Source organism: Diachasmimorpha longicaudata, chromosome 1 (assembly GCF_034640455.1).
Source record: "Diachasmimorpha longicaudata isolate KC_UGA_2023 chromosome 1, iyDiaLong2, whole genome shotgun sequence".
Classification (NCBI taxonomy): domain Eukaryota; kingdom Metazoa; phylum Arthropoda; class Insecta; order Hymenoptera; family Braconidae; genus Diachasmimorpha; species Diachasmimorpha longicaudata.
The window spans coordinates 2435390-2455541 of NC_087225.1; positions in this window are offsets into that span (position 1 = coordinate 2435390).

Consider the following 20152-nt stretch of genomic DNA (forward strand, 5'->3'; position numbering starts at 1 on the left):
TTTTAAAAAGTGTAATGAAAAAGTGACAATATATCGATATTTCTATAGTGAAGTGAATTGGTGGCATTTTTTATTGCATTTTATACCTATAGACTTTCCAACCGTTTGCGTAGAAACAATCATTTTTTACCAAACAAAACAAATGGTTATGCGCAATAATGTGTTTAATTGTACTATACTTCTTCAATCACAAGATTCAACAATATTCCTTATGACATTTGTTGCTGCGGCTTTTTTCTGCTGTGGTAAAGGGTGTTACTGTGACTTGTTGATCAGAATTAAAAATTGGCAATAACAGAAGGAGAGAATGCTCCGTGAAATTATTAATTAGACCATTTCCTCATAATAATATTACATTATGTAGTTTTGGATCATTTTCTCTACTGATCAAGATTTTTTTGTGGATTTGATAAATGAGAGTATGATAATTCGTTAAAATGACATTTTTTTCTTTATCTTTATAGCCAACGACCATATCATGCTGAACACGCCAGTTCTCGTCCGACTCTGGACTCTGGTTCTCGTCCATCAACGTGCGTCGAGTGTGTTCTCACACTAAAATCCAAACCATTATTTAAAAATATTCATCCACACTTCGAAAAGTTATTAAAAGACGACTAGAGGTGTATTTCACATATTTAGCCTTCCGAGGTTATCGTAAAATAAAAGTACACACGAGAATAACCACAAACAAGTGAACATAACCCCTAAGTCACACCAAATCTCCATGGGAGGTCGAGAAGGTGGGGACTCTCCCAAATCGTAACAGTAATGAACCCACGAAAGAGAAAAAGTGACGCAAACCCTAATGTGGTATCGAAGAAAAAAACTCCACTCGATGATAACGCCAATGGCATCCCTTTGGCAAATAAGTTCTCAATACTTGAAGACAACAATGATATGGAAATGGATAACAATACAACTGTCAACAAAGATGTGACCGAAACATTCCAAACCACATAGAAGAAGGCCAATAAACCACGTCCATTTGTACTCCATGGCAGACTAGCCTCGCATAAGCTCTTCATGAGAGCATTGAAGGATTCTTTGGACTCCGGCTACTACGTAAAACACCACAACACCTTCACCGAGGTATTTACTGAGACAGTTCATCAGCACAATTTACTTAAAGATATTTGGCAACAACAAAATATCAATTTCCACACACACTTGGACAAAGCAGTGAAAGGAAGAACTTTTGTGATAAAAGGACTACACAAAGATACAGATGTAGCAGAAGTTCAATCAGAATTCAAAGAAATGGATTACGATGTGACTAATGTGAATATCTTGAACAGTACACAACAAACAAAACATATGGTTACAATAAAAGGTGAAGTTAATCTAAAACAACTGCAACAAAAAGTCATATACCTGGGAAGCATGAGAATATCATGGGAAGCCTATAAAAATAACAGGAGAATCACTCAGTGCAGGAGATGTCAAGGATGGGGCCATGCTACAACAAATTGCTTCGCTAAACCAGCATGTCTCAAATGTGCTGAGGAACACCTAACAAAAGATTGCACCAAGAGTCGCGATGAACCTGCAAAATGTGTTAATTGCGATGAGCCACATCCAGCGAATGCCACCATCTGCAATGACTATCAACGTAGATTGCAAATGATCGAGAGCAAACCAAATCAGGTTACGTCCTTAAGGAACTCGAGGAAAGGCACCAGACCACCAGATACCGATGATCACAGGCACTTCCCAAGTCTCAGGAAACAACAGAGTACGCAAGACTCAGGAACCAATAAGACCAACTACTTGGACTCAAGACCCAGGTGGTCCTCGTAATATGTTTAGACCCATAATCAAGGCCCCTGCACAAATTGTGAGTAATCACAAGTAAAATAACAACAACTCAATGAATCAGGATACACAGAATAATAACCACTTTAATAATAACTCAACAATCCAAACAACATCGAGTATTAACTTAGTAGCCAGGGACCTCTCAGTGAACTTCTAGCTTTAACAAATGAAATCAAAGAATTGAACAAAATGTTCAACATTTCGACAATGCTCTATGAAGTAAGAAACTTTAAAAATCAACTGAAAAATTGTGCCTCAGCTGGAGAACAATTCCAGCTATTGGTGGCGTTCTGCCAAAGACTCGAAAATGACTGAACTGATCATCTCCAGCTGGAACGCAAATGGTCTATCAAACAAATTGGGAGAACTTATCAACTTTATGAATACACAAAATATAGATATAATGATGATTAATGAAACATTAATTACAGATAAGACACGACTGAGTAAAATAAAAAAATTATATATGTTACCATGAGCTTAGGGAAAAAGGTACTAGAGGAGTTGCCATGTATGTTAAGGAGTTAATTCCGCATAAAAGAGTTAAAACAAATACAAGTATAACAATGGAACACATTTGTATCCAATTACCGAGCAAGATACATATAGCTGCAGTTTATATGAGTCCAAATCACGACTATACAGATACGGAACTAGATCTGCTCATGAGAATTGGGGATAAAATAATAATAGCTGGCGATTTCAACGCCAAACATTATATATGGAACAGCCCCCTAATAATGATAAAGGGAATTTCTTCGTCAATTATAGTCACAAAAATAACTGTATAATCTCCTTGCCAGATGAACATACTCACTTTCCTGAAAAAGCAACCAATCCCTCAACTATTGACTTAGTATTAAATAAAAATGTTTCTCAACTCTCCACTATTGAAATACTTAGTCAACTGTCATCAGACCACAACCCCATAGTATTCTACTTAGGTTCACAGACAAAATATGAGGATAGAAGATCTGGCTTTGATTATGAAGGGGCCGATTGGCAAAAATTTAGGGAAATGTTAGATGTAAAAATAACAATTAGAGATGAAATTCAGGATAAGAATGATTTAAATATAGAAATACAAAAATTTACTAATATCATGCAAAACTGCATGGATGAATCGATACCCATTAAATCTATGAAACAAATTGTGGGGGATTCGGGTGTTTGAATTTTATTGTAACTCGGTGTCGTATTTTAGGATTATTTATTGGCTAGATGTGTTTACATAGAGGGAATATATTAGACTGTCCTATGCCGGGTAGTGTACTAGTTTATATACCTTCGTTTATCGAAGGTTCGAGAATTGTCCTAATATTCCGTGAGGGACAAGGACAAGTGATATTTGTCTCAAATTCCGGCTTTGGAATATTCGAGACGCTATGGAATTTCACTGACGAGATTACTTCATTGTGGCTCGCGCCACACAAATTACCGATAAATTGCTCAAACATATTCTCTCAGCTATTAAAGAAAAAAAAACTCGTTGCACTCCGGGAGTCCAGGCAGAAGTGAAAACTTGAACTTATGGCGCGTTGGGCGCTTTTTTGGGTGAGCATTTTTAGGTGCGCTCGCGACATGAAAAATTGTACATAAAAAATCAAGTTGATCAAAGCAATGTGGGCACTTTTTGAATGGACATGAAGTATAATAATATAGAAACTATATTCGAAGGAAGTGGTTTTATTTAAATGAGTAAATATTAGTAAATAGTAAATACAAAATTTATCAATTCTCATGGATAATTTCAACAACTCTTACATCATCATTATCAGTATTTTCATAAAATTCTAAAACTGAAACAATAGGTCTATGGCAACTAAAGTGTGAAATGAACAATTTTGATTTAAATCTATTTATATTTCTTGTGAATACTGCATCAGTAGTAGTATTCTATTTTTTTGTGCTAAGATTGCGAGCATTGGACATCGCTAAATCAAATTCTTCATATAAAACCGCATCCATTTTCAAGACAAATCTATAATCAAAAATAAAAATGGAGATTTTTTTAAAGCTATAATCGTAGCATATATATTTTTTCCGACCATCCGAATTTCCGATCGTCGATTCACGTCCCTAGTGAAATTCTCTACTAAATTGAGTATATTTTTGATTTTTCGGGTTTTCCTACTTTTCCGGCTTTCGCATAATCTTTAACGATTTTCCGACCGTCGATTCAAGTCCCTAGTAAAATTCTCTAATAAAACGAGTATATTTTCGATTTTTCAGGTTTTCCTACTTTTCCGGCTTTCCAATAATTTTTAATTCTTAGCTGAAATGAGCATACTGATAATTTTCCTAATTCCCCAAAATTTCGAGATTTTCTGTAATTTTGTAGAAATTTATCAACTTCAAACTTTAAATGCAGCGCCTTTTTAAACGCTAGCGCCAAACTTGTATTCTTTTAATGTAACTGTTGCTAAAACAGGAAGTTGTTTCCCTAGCGGAAAAAAGAAACAGCTCATATATACCTATGCGTATACTAATAGCAGTGATGCCAGACGGGGGCAAAAATCCCACGCGTGGGGGTTTCATGCGCAACTCCCTCGCGCAACTACTGCTGCGGAGTGGGGCAGTGGGAGACGTGTGGGTTCCGCATCTGGCATCACTGTAAAATCTCATCTGTCGCGAGTTCACGAGAAAATGCTCACCCACAAAAGTGCCCAACGCGCCATAAGAAGTTTTCTCTTCAAAAAAAATTCGCAGACTCTGGCAGCGAACTAGGATACCCACGTATAGACTGGAACTAAAAAGAAAAACGAATAAAATAAGGACTCAAATAAGAGAGTTTAGGAATAAGGAATGGGAGAACAAGCTCAGGAAACTTAACATACATGACAACTCACTATGGTGCATGACAAAATTAAAAAAAAAACAGTTTGTCCATCTACCCGTACTGATAAAAGGAGGAGAAGAGGCCAGTATCAATAAGATAAGGCAAACTTATTAGCATCTCAATTTGAACAAGTACATAATTTAAACATTGAAGTTAATACAGAAGAACAAGAAGAAATAATCAGCAAAGTAGACGATTACTTGAAAAATTGTCCTACTGAAGACTGGAAAGAATTTAGAGTATCGAATTTGGTAACTAAAACCCTCTTTAAAGAAGTCCCACCAAAAAAAGCACCTGGCTTAGATAGAATACAAAATATAATATTCAAGAATTTTTATGAAAATTCCAGATCTCAACTCACTAACATCATAAATGCGTCAATTAAATTGTCTTATTTTTCTAAACACTGGAAGACCGGAAATATCTTTCCAATACACAACCCCGGCAAAGAAAAATCAGAACCCAGTAGCTACAGACTAATCAGCCTACCATCCAACATGGCAAAAAAAACGAAAAAGCATTACATAGGAGTCTAAACAAATTTGAGAAGGATAATGAAATTATAATAGACAATCAGTTCGGATTAAGAGATCGGCACAGCACTGTGCAACAAGTGGCAAGAATTGTCAATGAAATGAGTGTAGGATTTCATCTTAATAAAGTGACTGTGATGCTACTTTTCGACATTGAAAAAGCTTTTGATCACGTATGGATAGATGCATAACGCAATAATAGCTTCCAAACAAATACAAATTCACTTGCCCATCCTCGAGAAGTTCTATCTAAAATGGAAAATCTCTTTAAACGCAGCAAAAACTGAAGTTATAATTTTCAGTAAAACCTGTGATAGTAACTCCAAAATCTATGAACCCATTAAAGTCTACAGACATAAGACAACTCCAGTAACATCAGTAAGATACCTTGGGGTTCATCTTGATTCAAAATTAACATATGGAACTCATGTAAATAAAGTGTTGAAAAAAGCGTACATGGTACAACAAAAAATTTATCCTCTTACGGCTAAAAACTCGAAAGTAACCAAACACAACAAACTTCTCATCTATAAAAGGATATTAAGACCGATTATGACATATGCATCTGGGGTTTGGTGCGGTACTGCACCAACTCATTTACATAAACTACAAGTATTTCAAAACAAATGTCTAAGACTCATACTGGAGGAAGGTCGGTATGCAGGAATTAAAGACATGCATGAACGCTTGGACTTATCGCTAATGAGAGACTACGTCAAAGCGCTAGCAGAACATTTTTATACAAAGCTGCTTGGCACAAATCCATTATCAAAAGATCTAGCTCAACTTAAAGTACACAATCTTCCATTTAAAAACAAACATAAACTCCCACACCATACTCTGGACATCTTCTACAATTAAGAGTACGCAATGTTCTACACGGAGAAAAAATTCAAGTAAAAATTACTATGCTAGCCGAATAATGGTGTAGCATTCTTCCTTTCTAGTTTATTTTATCAAGACAATTGAAAAAAAAACTAAAATGTCAACAAGAAAAATTCTTGTCTCACTTATCAAATTTTATTTAGTAGCATGATAATTTATTCCAGGTCAATCGATTTTAAACCCCTTTCAAATAAAAAAAGTTACCCGGAAAACAAAAAATGAAAGATCCTTCAATGTTATGTATTAATTTTCCTATAATTTTTATTGAGTTGATACTTTCATTTTTTGTCTTGTGAGACAGATGAATTTTTACTCTTCCATCCATTCAAAATGTGACAGAAAAATACACGATTTTTGCTAAGCTGCGCATGCACTTTTTACCATGCTGCACATTAGAAAATCATCCGACCGTCGGGTAAGCGTCCGTCGATCATCTCCGATTTTATTCGCGACCTTTCGGCCTCGGAAATGTCCGAGCACCCCCGAAAATGCACGCATAAAAACCGTTGGTTATTCGCAGTGCGTACCGTGTAAGGATTAAGCAAATTTTTGGTTTATTTACCAAAATAATTGGTGAAATCTTAATAAACTTCGACGTAAGTATAATTATTGTTTTCTTCTCTGTCTTCCATTGTTTTTTTCGTTTTTTTTGCCATGAAAGAGATCTAAGCACGTGATTATTGGCATGGCGAAAAATTGCGTTATTAATTAGGTTAAAGACGTGGTTTCATCTCCATAAATCGCAACACTGTTTGTCCTGTGCATCGTTTGTATTTGTTTTTTCTTTTACAGAAGGTTATCAATATGGTAAGGGCTTTACTCACACATTTATTTTCTTTCTCCATACGGATAGTATACATAAATCATACAAAATTATCTTTTCATTTTTGACTGACTCCTGGATCCTCTTCTCGCATGCTTTTTGTAGTCTCTCGTTGGTAATCTAAAAAGTGGATATCCTAGTTGTTTCTGACTTGAAATTATTTCCAGGCTGATCCTGCATACTTCAATCACCCACGTATTAACAACAATGTAAGTAGGAAGTGAATTGATTGAAAAACAAATTTTAGTCCTGTTTCTAACCGGAATTATTTTTTTGTCTTACAGCCAATTTATCAATTACTGCTTGACAGTACTGACGGGAAGACTATCATAGGTGCATACAGGAACGAGGGAAGTCTATCGATATTCTTCGCTCTATCGATTTAAATGGATGTAGAGTGACGAATTTAGTTAAGACGCTCCAAGGTAAATTTTTTGTAAAAAAATGGTTTTGACTTTTAATAAGAATAATAATAAGTTATTTTTGAATGTATGGGACTTTGACAATTAAATAAAAATAAATGTTTCATAAACAATCTTCGATATGTACTCGTCCATTATTTAAAATTGAATGTAATTTGAGCAAAGAAGTTAACGGACCAAAAAAAAAAGAAATTAATCCAGGAAAAAATATTAGGCGATCAAGGTCAAAAATGATCCAGCGCCTAATGAAAATTGAATTCCCGGGTAAGAAATTTTACTATGCTGGCATGGTAATTTTTATTCCTGCTGGCCTGACTGTTTTTATTCCTGCAAATGCAATTTTTATTTGACACTTAATACTTTTTAACCCATCGACGAAATGCTACACAATTACTCTGCCACATGGTAATTTTTATCCCGAATCTCTCTATAATTTTTACCAGATTTTTTTCTCCGTGTATACAAACACACTAACAGATTTGCTAACTGAGAAATTTTTGAATACTGGTTTTTTTTCTGTAATTTTTCCAGTAAGTAGGATATTTGAAACCACTCCACCACACATGTGTCAATACTATACCAACAATTGCGAACATATTCATAGGAATCATACCATAATTAAGACAGAAACAGTAGGTTAAACTTGTTATTTAGACTAGGAAGTACTACGCTCAAAATATGCAGCTGTGAATATTTTTATATGTATAATAGTTATAAGCTACATATGTATGAAGATCTCAATTGCCAATAAATATTAAAAAAAAAAAAAAGTTCTCGTCCGATCACTGAAGGTAAGCAGCATTGAGCGTGGTTAGTACTTGGATGGGTGACCGCTTGGGAACACCACGTGCCGTTGGCTCTTTCTTTTTTTGTTTTTTGAATAAATATAAGAACGGTTATGCGCAATAATTTGTTTAATTGTAGCATAATTCTTCAATCATTAGATTCACCAATATTCCTTATGACATTTGTTGCTGCGGCTTTCTTCTGCTGCTGTAAAGGGTGTTACTGTAACTTGTTGATCAGCATTAAAAATTGTCAATTACAGTAGTAGATAATGCTCCGTGAAATTATTAGTTAGACCATTTTCTCATGATAATATTACATTATGTAGTTTTGGATAATTTTGTTTACTGATCAAGATTTATGTGTGAATTTGATAGATGAGCGTATGATAATTCGTTAAAACGGCATTTTTTAAAAATCTTCTCTGAGCTGGCTAGAGCGTCGTGCTAAGACAGCTCTTAACAATTAGCCGGAAAAGCTAGTATACAGTAATCAAACCACAATCAAATAAATCTGAAAACTGTAGTAAATAACACCTGACTCCACAGGAAAATAGACGGGCTCCAAGGGAAAACATTTTGTGCTCACAACCCAATACCGAAATTAGCGGAGATAACCCACAAAATGAAAGTGTATACCAGATAGGAAGTCTTACAAATGACAATTTTAGTGAAACTCAAATAATAAACAGAACAAGAAAGTGTGAATTAGAAGTAAAAATTCCAAGGATTAAGAACAAAAGATCAGAAGACTTGGGAGCCATCCCAACGTCAAACAGATTCAAAGTGCTGCAACGAAATAATGCTGACCACGAAGATGACATGGAAACCTGCGACTCCAACCAGGAAGAGGACGATCAAATAACAGCCGATAAGACAAAAACCAAAGCAGCTAAGAAACAAAAAAGACCACCCCCACTAGTCATCCATGGAAGAGTTCATTCCCATGGAAAATTCATGAAAAGTGTCACGGACACACTAACGTCGAATTATCATGTCAAATATCACGCAAATACCACTGAAGTGTTTACGACAACAATTAATGAATTTGAGCTGCTGAAAGGTGTACGGAAAAACAAAAGCCTGGATTTTCATACGTACGATGATAAGACTGAAAAGAAGAAAACCAACGTTATTAAAGGTCTGCTTGAAACTACAGATGTAACAGAAACAATAACAGAACTAGAAGAACGTGGATATAAAATGAACAATTTAATATTAATGAAGAAAACATCACAGACCAAATTTATGGTAGTATTAATGGGGGCAATGAACCTGAGCCAACTTCAACAAAAAATTAAATACCTAGGGAAAATGAAGATCTCCTGGGAGCCATATGAAAATAAACGCCGAATTTCACAATGCAGAAGATGTCAAGGATGGGGTCATACAACAGCCAACTGTTTCGCCAAGCCAGTCTGCCTGAAGTGTGCTGACGATCACCTCACCAAAGAGTGCACCAAATCTGTTGGGAATGGAGTACATTTGTGCTTTCATTGTGTGTGTGTGCGCAGTGGCAGGGCGCAGTAAGCGAACTCATAAGAGTAAGAGTCAGCCGACGAGGCGCACAGCAGGTGACTGTACGGAGGACTATTGTTCTAAATAAATAAATGTAATTGAAGTGTAGATTCTTCTCGATTTGAATCATTAAAATCCAACATGGTAGCAGAAACGTGGTTCAAGAGTTTGAAAAGAGTAGTAACCAAGTGAAAGGAATTAATTCTTTTTGGGGCAACGCAATAACGACACATAGCAAAATGGCTGGTACGCACAGAGCGGCGTACGTTAGAAACGACGACATACTAATACCAATTTTTGATGGGTCAGAATACAGCAACTGGAAAGTGAGGATATTTAAATTTATGGAAATGAAAAATTGTTTGACAGTGGTACAGAGAGAAAGGTTCGAAGCATATGTAAAGACAAAAAAAATAGATCCGTATAACGAAGTAAACAATAGTGAATCAAAAAAGAAGAATCAAGAGAAAATGAGTCAAAAAGAAAAGTGGCACAGACAACTAGGCCATGTAAATTTTGAATATCTGAAGAAATTATGTGAAAAAGAACTCTTAGGGGGTGCACCTAAAGAGTTAGAACCTGCCTTATGAAATGTGCAATTTGCACTCGATCTCAAATGCCTAATAAGTCATTTGAAAATAATAGGAGCAAAACTACTGAAATTCTTGAGACAGTACACACTGATGTTAATGGGCCTCACTCTACCACAGGTAATCATGGTAAAAAATATTTTTTGAGCATAATTGATGACTATAGTTAGTTGGCAAAGGTATATTGCATTAATTCTAAAACGGAAGTGGGATTAGACCGGACAGGAAAAAGGGTAAAAAACTTAATTTGCGACAATGGAAGGGAATATATAAACAGTCAGGTTCGTAATCGAGATACGCGGTAGCGTATCGGCCAAGTACACGTTTCATACGCGAAAGATCGCCGAACGCTACCAAGTATCTATACACCTCACAACTTCCCCTTCCACTACCTCCAATCCTTTTTTCTCACTTAATAACATTATGCGATAATTTAGGTGAAAACTGCCCTTAGTTACGTAATATAAATCGCGTATCTGCTTTCCAGTGAACCAATTATCGGTTTTATTTATGGAATATTAAGGAAAATATGTGCATAGCAACGAGCTAACATGCACATTTCTCGAGTTTTTATTATGTCGATCACTAAACGGCTACATTGGTGCCGCTCAGTTGGCAGCGCGCAGTGTAGTGTACTATAGTGAAATACCTAATCGTGATTGGCCATTCGCTAGTAAGACGCTGGCGATTTTTGTCCCTAGATAAAAGTGTACAGTGCAGTGAAGTGTTGGTGAATGCATCGTCTATTGTTTTTTCAGTGTATCAACATGGCCAACAACAATCTTAATAACATCCCACCTCTGGCAGTTATGGAGAGTAACGACGACCTGGTAAGCTTTCAAATATATAAAACGTTAATTAAGTTATCCGCGCCAATATTCGGAGCCCATTGAGCTATGTGATCCATTTATTGCATATGTTTTTAGGGGGGGAAAACCACCGGCGTCCGTCGACGATTTTTTAGGTTAAAATTTCACACGGAAATGTGCGTTAGTAATTTCCGAAAAATAAAAATAAAATAGCTGTATTTTTAATTGATGAAGTAATACAAATAATTGTTAATGAATTTACCTCAGGAATATTGTGATAGATAATATTAAGAAAAGTCTGTTAATTATTATTGAATATAAAATCATCTATGTCCATGTTAAATATGAGTCTAGTTAAAATATAATATAGCGTAACATTATTAATGTTAAAATATAATTATAAGAAAAACTTAAACGTACGAAGGTATTTGAAAATGGGAAATATTAAGTAGACAACAGAGAAAAAGACTGTTTATGTAAAATAAGAAAAGTAGGTGATCACCGGAGACAAGAAGTTTGTAATGAATTTGACAATAAAAAAAAATAATGGACCTTATAAAATGTTTAAACTAATTTTTTTTACGTTCCTTTTTCACATTGTTTTTTTTCTTATATACTTTTCTATTTTTCGTTTTTATTTATTCAAAGGTTATCTTGTTAATATACCTAACTTAAAGAAACCCCAAGGAATACCAATATCTGCGGTCAAAATTAGAATAAGCTACCGGGGTAAGGAATAGGGAATAAAAAGTTAGAAGTAAAAATATTCAAAATATATATATATTTCTCATAAAAACATAAAAAACAATACAATTCCCTAGAGACTTCTTAACATTAGTATAAAAGTTCCTTTACGTGAAAAAACTTGCAAATTATATTTGATATAGTATTAAACAAAGCCGATACATGCCACCTATCCATGAACACATCAGTACACCTAACCAACAGGGGCACGTACCGGCACCAACGATTAGCCTATGAAAACAATTCAAAAATGAAAAAATACTCCACGTGTGAACAGCTGAACAGGGAAAGGTGCTTAGATTTCGAGATTGAAACCCCGTTTGGACAGACCTAAATCCTTCAATTCCACCCCCAACATCCACTCACTCATCATCACTCTAGCTCTCGTATAGTCTACAGAAAAAATTAAAAATAGTTGATACATGCTAACTGTTCAGGAAGACATCGGTACAGCTAACCAAGAGGGGCATGTACCGGCGGCAACAATTAGACTACGAAAACAATCGAAAAATGAAAAAATACTCTACGTGTGGACAGCTTAAGAAGGAAAGGTGCTTAGGTTTCGAGATGGAAATCCTGGTTTGGACAACCCTTTATCCTTCAATCCTACCCCCAACACCCACTCACTCATCATAACTCCAGCTCTCGTATGGCCTCAAAAAAATACAATTAGCTGGCAACTTCTTAACATTAATATGAAAATTCATCTAGGTAAAAAAAAACTCAGCCCCGGACCTCTCTATAAACGAGACGAAGGGGAGGGTTTGAGTCACCTACTGAGCGCGTCTCCAGGTGGCGGATAGGAGGGGACCGGAGTATGAGTGGCACCTTGGGACCGGAGACAGGAGGCTGGAAAGAGCACCTGAATCTGGATTTCCGGGGTACACTTCGGATACCGGTCTGCGATGACTATAACGTCGACCTACGGAAGTAAAAACCCGTTAGGAAGACCCAAAGCATCGCCGCGGACCAGACTCCCCAAGCTAAGGTGGAAGTTATCGTGCCGAGGGCTGAATGACACTGGGGAACAGTGTCTCAAACGATACCCTTGGGGAACCAGGCAGCACCCCATTGTATGCATGCCTTACCTCCGCATCCAGGCTCTGCGGGGGTGGACCTTCTTTTCCTGTCTACTCGTGGGATTAACATGGACCCATTAAATAATAATAAAAATTTTAACGCCGATGACGGTGCCCTCTCTGAGGGAACGGCAAAGGCTTACAGGTCGGAGGAGAGTACGATCTGCGCTAGGGCTCCGGAAGGGGAACAAGCGCAGATACAAATGGAAGTGGAAGGGGAGCCAGCCTCAGAGGGGCCTACCAGTGGTGGGCCCGCTGTCGCTGACCCTACCCTGGCGAAGAGGAGGAAGGGTAGGACGGGTGCGGAGAAGCGCCGGGCCCGCCAGGCTAGGCTGAAAGCCGAGGCCTCGCGGGATCAGCAATCTCCGAAGAAAGGGACCGCGACGGAGGAGAAGGAGGAACAGGGGACAGGGCCCAAGAGGCCCAGGTCCTCAGGATCCACTCCCCCCGAAGTGGCCATGCCCAAGAAGAAGGCGCGGGCAATGGAAGGACTGGGAGCAACCTCTTTCAGAGAGGCGGCGAAGGGTGGAGGCAGGGTGGCCGTGGTGCCAACTGGCCATCCGGAGCTGTCCCTGACAAGGGAACAGGCCAACCTAGTCCAGGAGGCGCTAGTGGCGGCGTTGTTTGGGACTGACCAAGATGATCAGCTCCCGAGCTTCGACGGCCACTGGTATGACGATGGCGTGCTGTGGGTGGCATGCGCGGACAGTCGATCAAGAGAGTGGTTGACTACCGTGGTGCCCACCCTGGCACCCTGGGAAGGGGCCTCCCTTATCCTGGTGGATAAGGAAGCGCTCCAGAAGCTGATCAGGGTTACGGCCTTTCTCCCGGGAAAACCCGTGGGAGCGGCTATGGCTCTTGAGAGGCTGAGGATGCAGAACCGGGCCCTCACCACAGGCAAGTGGAGGGTGTGGGACTGCCGGAGCGGGGAGGAGGGGCTCAACATGGTGTTGGGAGTAGACCCCAAGTCCCTAGAGGCCCTGAAGGGTTTGGGGATGGCCCCATTCTACTGCCTCGGCCGGGCTCGTTTCTACGAGACCCAGCGGAGAGCGGCGGGGGGAAAGGCGCCCCAAACGCAGCCAGGCCCAGGGAAAGTGGTCGCTGACCAAGGGGGGTCAGTGACCGCAGGGGAGGGGAGAGGGCAGGAGGGAGCGCCAAAGAGTCCGGGTGGACAGGAGAGTGCCCCAGTAGCTGCCAGGGAAGGCGCCCGCGAGGGAGGAGGAAAGGAGTGCGAGGAAGGCTCTCTCTTACAGAGGGACCCCCTTGCCCCTGCAAGGCCACCGCTGAGCGGACGGACCAAGGGCCGAAGAGGTAGGCCGCCTCTGGTGAGAGGGGGCGCGGCGGGAACTGGGAGAGGGTCTCAAGGGACCCTCAACTGGGCCCTGCCGGGCTCATCCCACTCAGGGCAGGTCAGGGCGCCACCAGGCGACCCTGCCTAACGGCCCACCAATGGCCAGGGGGATAAGGGGGGAAGGAGCAGAGGGCAATAGGCAGGGAGACGGCATAGGCTCTCTGCTAGTCCACTGCTCCCAGATTAACTTGCAGCACTGCAAGGCTGCGACTGCCCTGCTGAGTCGCAGCCTAGCAGTAGAGCATACAGACATATGCCTTATACAAGAGCCCTGGCAACACGGAGGCTCGGTAAAAGGCCTATCTGGAGGCGAGGTGGAGCTATTCTATGCTCAGGGCGACCTGGGCCCCAGGGCCTGCATTGCTGTCAAAAGAGCGTGCGGAGCCAGGGGAATGGCCAACTTCTGCCACAGAGACTTGGTGGCGGTTGTCGTGAGACTTCGGGGGGAGGCCGGTGCGGAGGACATAGTTTTCTGCTCGGCTTACTTCCCACATGACTCGCCGACACCACCACCTACCAATGAGCTGCGTGATCTGGTGAATCACTGCAGAGCTAGAAAGTTGCCACTCATCATAGGTTGTGACGCAAACGCGCAGAACGTGGTGTGGGGCAGCGAAAGATGTAATGACAGGGGCACTGCTCTCCTGGAATTTATGGCAGACGTTGACCTAGAGATCCTAAACAGGGGCTCGAGGCCCACGTTCGTCACTTCTCGCTGTCAATGTATCATTGACGTAACCATGTGCACCCGCTGGCTGGCGAGGCGATGCAGGGACTGGAGGGTGGACCGGGAGGACACACTCTCTGACCATCGACGCATCAAATTTAGCATAGAGGGCTGTGCCCAACCGCAGCAGGACCGCCTGCGCAGAAACCCAAGGGCCACCGACTGGGACTCCTTCGAGAGGAACCTGGAGGAAAGGCTCGGGGTTGGACGCGTTAGGCCCTGCAGGGAGGACCGGTTAGAGGACGAGGTGGAAAGAATCCACGTTGCCCTAACTGAGTCTTTTGAGACGGCATGCCCGGCTAGACGTTGCAGGAAGGGTAATAAAGTGCCTTGGTGGAGCCGTGAGTTGGACAGGCTGAGAAGCCAGTCCAGGAGGCTCGGAAACCGAGCGCACAAATCGAAGAGGGCCGAAGACTGGACTCTGTACAGAAATGTGCAGAGAGAGTACAAGAGGCTCATAAAACGATCAAAGGAGCTCACCTGGAGGACATACTGTGAGGAACTGGAGGCGCTTTCAGGCATCTCCAGGCTTCGCAGGGTCTTCTCGGGGGGCCCTTCACAACGGCTGGGTGGAATCACGCTGGAAAGCGGAGAGACCATCACAGAACCGCGAGAGGTCCTTGAGCATCTGGTTCGCGCGCACTTCCCGGACTCTATTATAGAGCTTCCAGGAGAGTGCCTGGAAGTGGACTGGAAGCGAACAGGAAGCGGCGATCCCGACTGGGAGCTAGCCGCACGAATAGTAACGCTGGACAGGCTGCAATGGGCGGTGAACTCCTTCGAAATGTACAAGAGTCCAGGTCCGGATGGGATACATCCGGCCCTCTTGCGAAGAGGGGGGCCATTACTCCTGCGCAGACTGATACCGGCATTCAGGGCCTGCCTAGCATTGGGCTATGTGCCAGGCAGGTGGCGGGAAGTCAGGGTTGTCTTTATCCCCAAACCGGGTAAATGCAGCTACGACAACGCGAAAGCCTACAGACCGATCAGCCTGAGCTCCTTCTTACTGAAGACGCTGGAAAGGCTGGTCGATAGGCACATTAAGGAGGGGGCACTGAGGATTAATCAGATATGCCCCTCACAACATGCTTACCAAGCTGGCAGATCGACTGAGACTGCGCTGCACCACTTGGTAGGCACAATAGAAAATGCGAAGGAAAGGGGGGAGGACACCCTTGGCGTCTTTATCGACATCGAAGGGGCCTTCGACAATACCGCCTTTGATACAATGGAGAAAGCTGCGGCAGCGTTTCGGATCGAGAATTCGATCATCAAATGGATAGCCGCCATGCTCCGAACAAGAGTTGTCCACTCCACCCTTGGGGACAGTGAGGTAAGGGCTGCGGTAGGGAGGGGCTGCCCGCAGGGGGGGGTTATCTCTCCTCTGCTATGGCTCCTCGTAGTTGACGGCCTCCTCACTGGACTCGAGGAACTGGGGGTAAGGACAGTCGCATATGCAGATGATGTGGCACTGCTGGTAACTAGCAGGAACACGAGCACGCTGCACAGCAAGATGCAAAAGGCGCTGGACTATGTTCAGCAGTGGTGCACATCGAAGGGCCTAAGGGTAAACCCAGGCAAAACGGAGATGGTGCACTTCACACGTAGAAGGAGGGGTGCTGTTAAGGCTCCCTCCATTTACAACACAATGCTGAAATTCTCGAGTGAGGTCAAATACCTAGGTATTTGGCTCGACGAGAAGCTCAGCTGGAAAAAGCACATCGCCATGCAGACTAGCAAGGTCACCATGACTTACTGGGCATGTAGGCGAATGTTTGGAAGCACATGGGGTCTAAGGCCGAAGATGGTCAAATGGATCTACACGGCCATTATGACCCCACAGCTAACATACGCAGCCGCAGTGTGGTGGACAGCCTTGAACAAGGCCTGCCACAGGAAAGCGGTGGACAAAATAGGCAGGCTTGCGATGCTGGGCATAATAGGGGCCCTCAGAACGACCCCCAGCTCAGCGTTGGAGGCTCTGCTCTTTATGCAACCTCCACACCTAATTATAAGGGAAGAGGCAACAAGAGCGGCCGCAAGACTGCGGCTACAGGGAACATGGAAGGGAGCTAGGAATGGGCATGCTAGTGTCCTCCGCGCGGACAGAGAGCTGCAAGGGCTACTGTCGCGCGGTGCTGACGCCTGCAGACCCCGATGGCACTTTCGCAGAAAGTTCTCGGTCAATCTTGGATGGGGGGAAACCCCGTCAGGAAAGGATGCGGACTGGGTGCCGCCCCGTGGACTAGTCTGGTATACGGACGGATCACGGGTGAGCGGACGGGCAGGTGCGGGGGTCTGGTCAGAGGGGCCCGCAATAGCGAGGACCATTGGGCTGGACTCACACGCAACCGTGCTCCAGACCGAGCTAGCTGCCCTAAGAGCCTGCGCCAGGATGATCCTGGAGAGGGGGGACAAGGGCAAAAAGATTTTCATCTACTCAGATAGCAAGCGCGCGCTGAGAGCAATACTCAGGTATGAGTGTTGTTCTAAGCTGGTGAGTGAATGCGTCGAGCTGATGGAGGAAATTGCCGTAAATAATCGGCTCGAGGTGGCCTGGATTCCGGGACACGCTGGCATCAAAGGCAACGAAAAAGCCGATGAGCTAGCAAAGAACGGTAGTTGCAGGGGCTTTCAGGGGGAGGTGGAGCACGTAGGCGTGCACACCGACTTTGTGAAGGACCTGGTCAAGGAACGTGCGGATAGGAGGATCGTGGAGAGATGGGACTCGGAGACGGGTGCCAAGCACACGAAATCCCTCCTAGGAGAACCCACTAGGAAGTTGGCAGAGACCCTGTTGGGCCTAAACAGGGTTAAGCTCCGTACTATGGTGGGGCTTATCACTGGACACTGGCCCCTGGCTCTGTACTTATCAAGGATAGGCAAGGGGACTGACCCCTATGCAAAAGATGCGGGCTGACAGAGGAGGATCCTCTTCACCTATGCACAAGATGCAGCGGACTCGATGAAGCCAGATGGAATGTCTTCGGGTCTACTTGCATAGATATACGTGTCGACAGGGACGGGATCAAGGGGCTCTATGAGTTAGCTCGTAGGGCACAAATACTCGATACCAGCGACTAGACGGCTGCCTGAGGGCAGGGTGTAAAATGGCCGAGAGGCTGATTGCACCTCCGGACAGGACCGTCTAAATATGATAAGTGATAAGTGATCTAGGTAAAAAAACTTGAAATATATTTGGAAAAATAGTAAAAATCTCATAAAAATCAAAAATAATTTTTGAAAAAAATGGCCAAGTCCACGTTTCAATGCATTATGTTATGCACGGTTTCGTTAATTTCACTGGTGTCAAAAAATGCTAAAAATCAAAAAAAAGCCAAGCTTGTATAAATACACTGCCTTATTTACAAAGCCACCACTCTGAACACAAGATTTATGCCAAAAACGCCTGATATTTGGTCGAAAAAAAAATTTTAAAAAAACGCCGCGACCAACGTACTTGGCGCGGTTTTTCCTACTAACGAGGAGTTAGCTTAGGAGGTTCTTTACCCTGAAGCATACTTCAGGATCAGGAACTATATTGCCACCGGAGGTGCTTGCAGATTATGAGATGATATGTGTTTTATTCAAATCAGTTAGAATCCCTCCATGGTGTAAGCCCAGAGCTGCCCAATAGTGCAACCCTGGAATTAGGGGAATTTTTAACTCATACCATTGGATAATCTGGCATCCACAGATCGATAAGTCTGGCACCGTAAGGCAGCAATGACGTTTTTGTCCACGGACACTTCCTGCACCCAATCCTATGATGTAGGTCCTATATCTACCGTTTATAGCAGTTCTCACCTGATGGGGTTTTTTAGAAACCGCGTCAAGTACGTTGGTCGCGGCGTTTTTTTTTAATTTTTTTTTTCGACCAAATATCAGGCGTTTTTGGCATAAATCTTGTGTTCAGAGTGGTGGCTTTGTAAATAAGGCAGTGTATTTATACAAGCTTGGCTTTTTTTTGATTTTTAGCATTTTTTGACACCAGTGAAATTAACGAAACCGTGCATAACATAATGCATTGAAACGTGGACTTGGCCATTTTTTTCAAAAATTATTTTTGATTTTTATGATTTTGTTAGACAGAAAGGAATAAAATTAACACCTTGTCTACCATATGTACATGAACTGAATGGAGTTGCGGAAAGACTTAATAGGTCGATAATGAATACAGCTAGGTGTTTGTTGGTGGAAGCAGGAGTAGGAAATAAATACAGCTACGTACTTACATAACAGAATTTTATCTAAGACATTCGAGTTAAAAACACCCTATGAAATAATATTTGGCAAGAGACCACATGTTAAAAATTTGAAGATTTGCGGAAGTAGAATTTTTGAAAGAATCCATGAGTCGCAACGAATATCAAAATGGGACAATAAGTCAAACGCAGGAATATTGTTAGGATACTCAGAAGTCGGTTACAGGGTTTTAATTAAAAATCGAGTCGGCGATGTAATCGATAAAGATATAAAACTAATTGGTTTTAGAACTGAGTCAAGGTTAGAAGGAATGTGCGAAGAATATAGTGAAGATAACCATGATGAGGTAAAAGGCGAATCAGACTACGAATCAGCAAATTCATCTGAAGAGAAAATTATTGAACCACAATTAAGAAGATCCAATCGTAACAGAAAACCTAACAAAAAATATACTGACGATTACGTAGCTCATGTTGTATATGTAATTTGTTCTAATGTTGATAACCCTAACAGTTTTGAAGAGGCGATAAATAGTAATGAATCCAAGCAATGGATGAACGTTATGGATAGAGAAATTCAGAGTATTGAAAAAAATGAGACCTGGCAATTAGTTGATAAACCTGAGGGCAAAAAGTGCGTTGACGTGAAATGGGTTTATAAGAAGAAAGGTGAAGACTTAGTCAGAGCTAGACTTGTTGCCAGTGGATTTCAACAGGAGGATGAAGTTGATGATACTTATTCACCAGTGGCCAGGATGGAAACATTAAAGTTATTATTATCACATTGTTGTCAAAATAAATTACAAATAGAGCAAATGGATGTCGGGACAGCGTTGTTAAACGGAAAAATTAAGTCTGAAGTTTTTGTAAGGCAGCCTACAGGGTATAAAGATGGATCAAACAGGGTGTGTCAATTAGCCAAATCTTTGTATGGATTGAAAGAAAGTCCAAGACTATGGTATGACTGTTTCAATAAGTTTATGGAAGACGAAAAGTTCAAGAGATCTAAACACGACTATTGCTT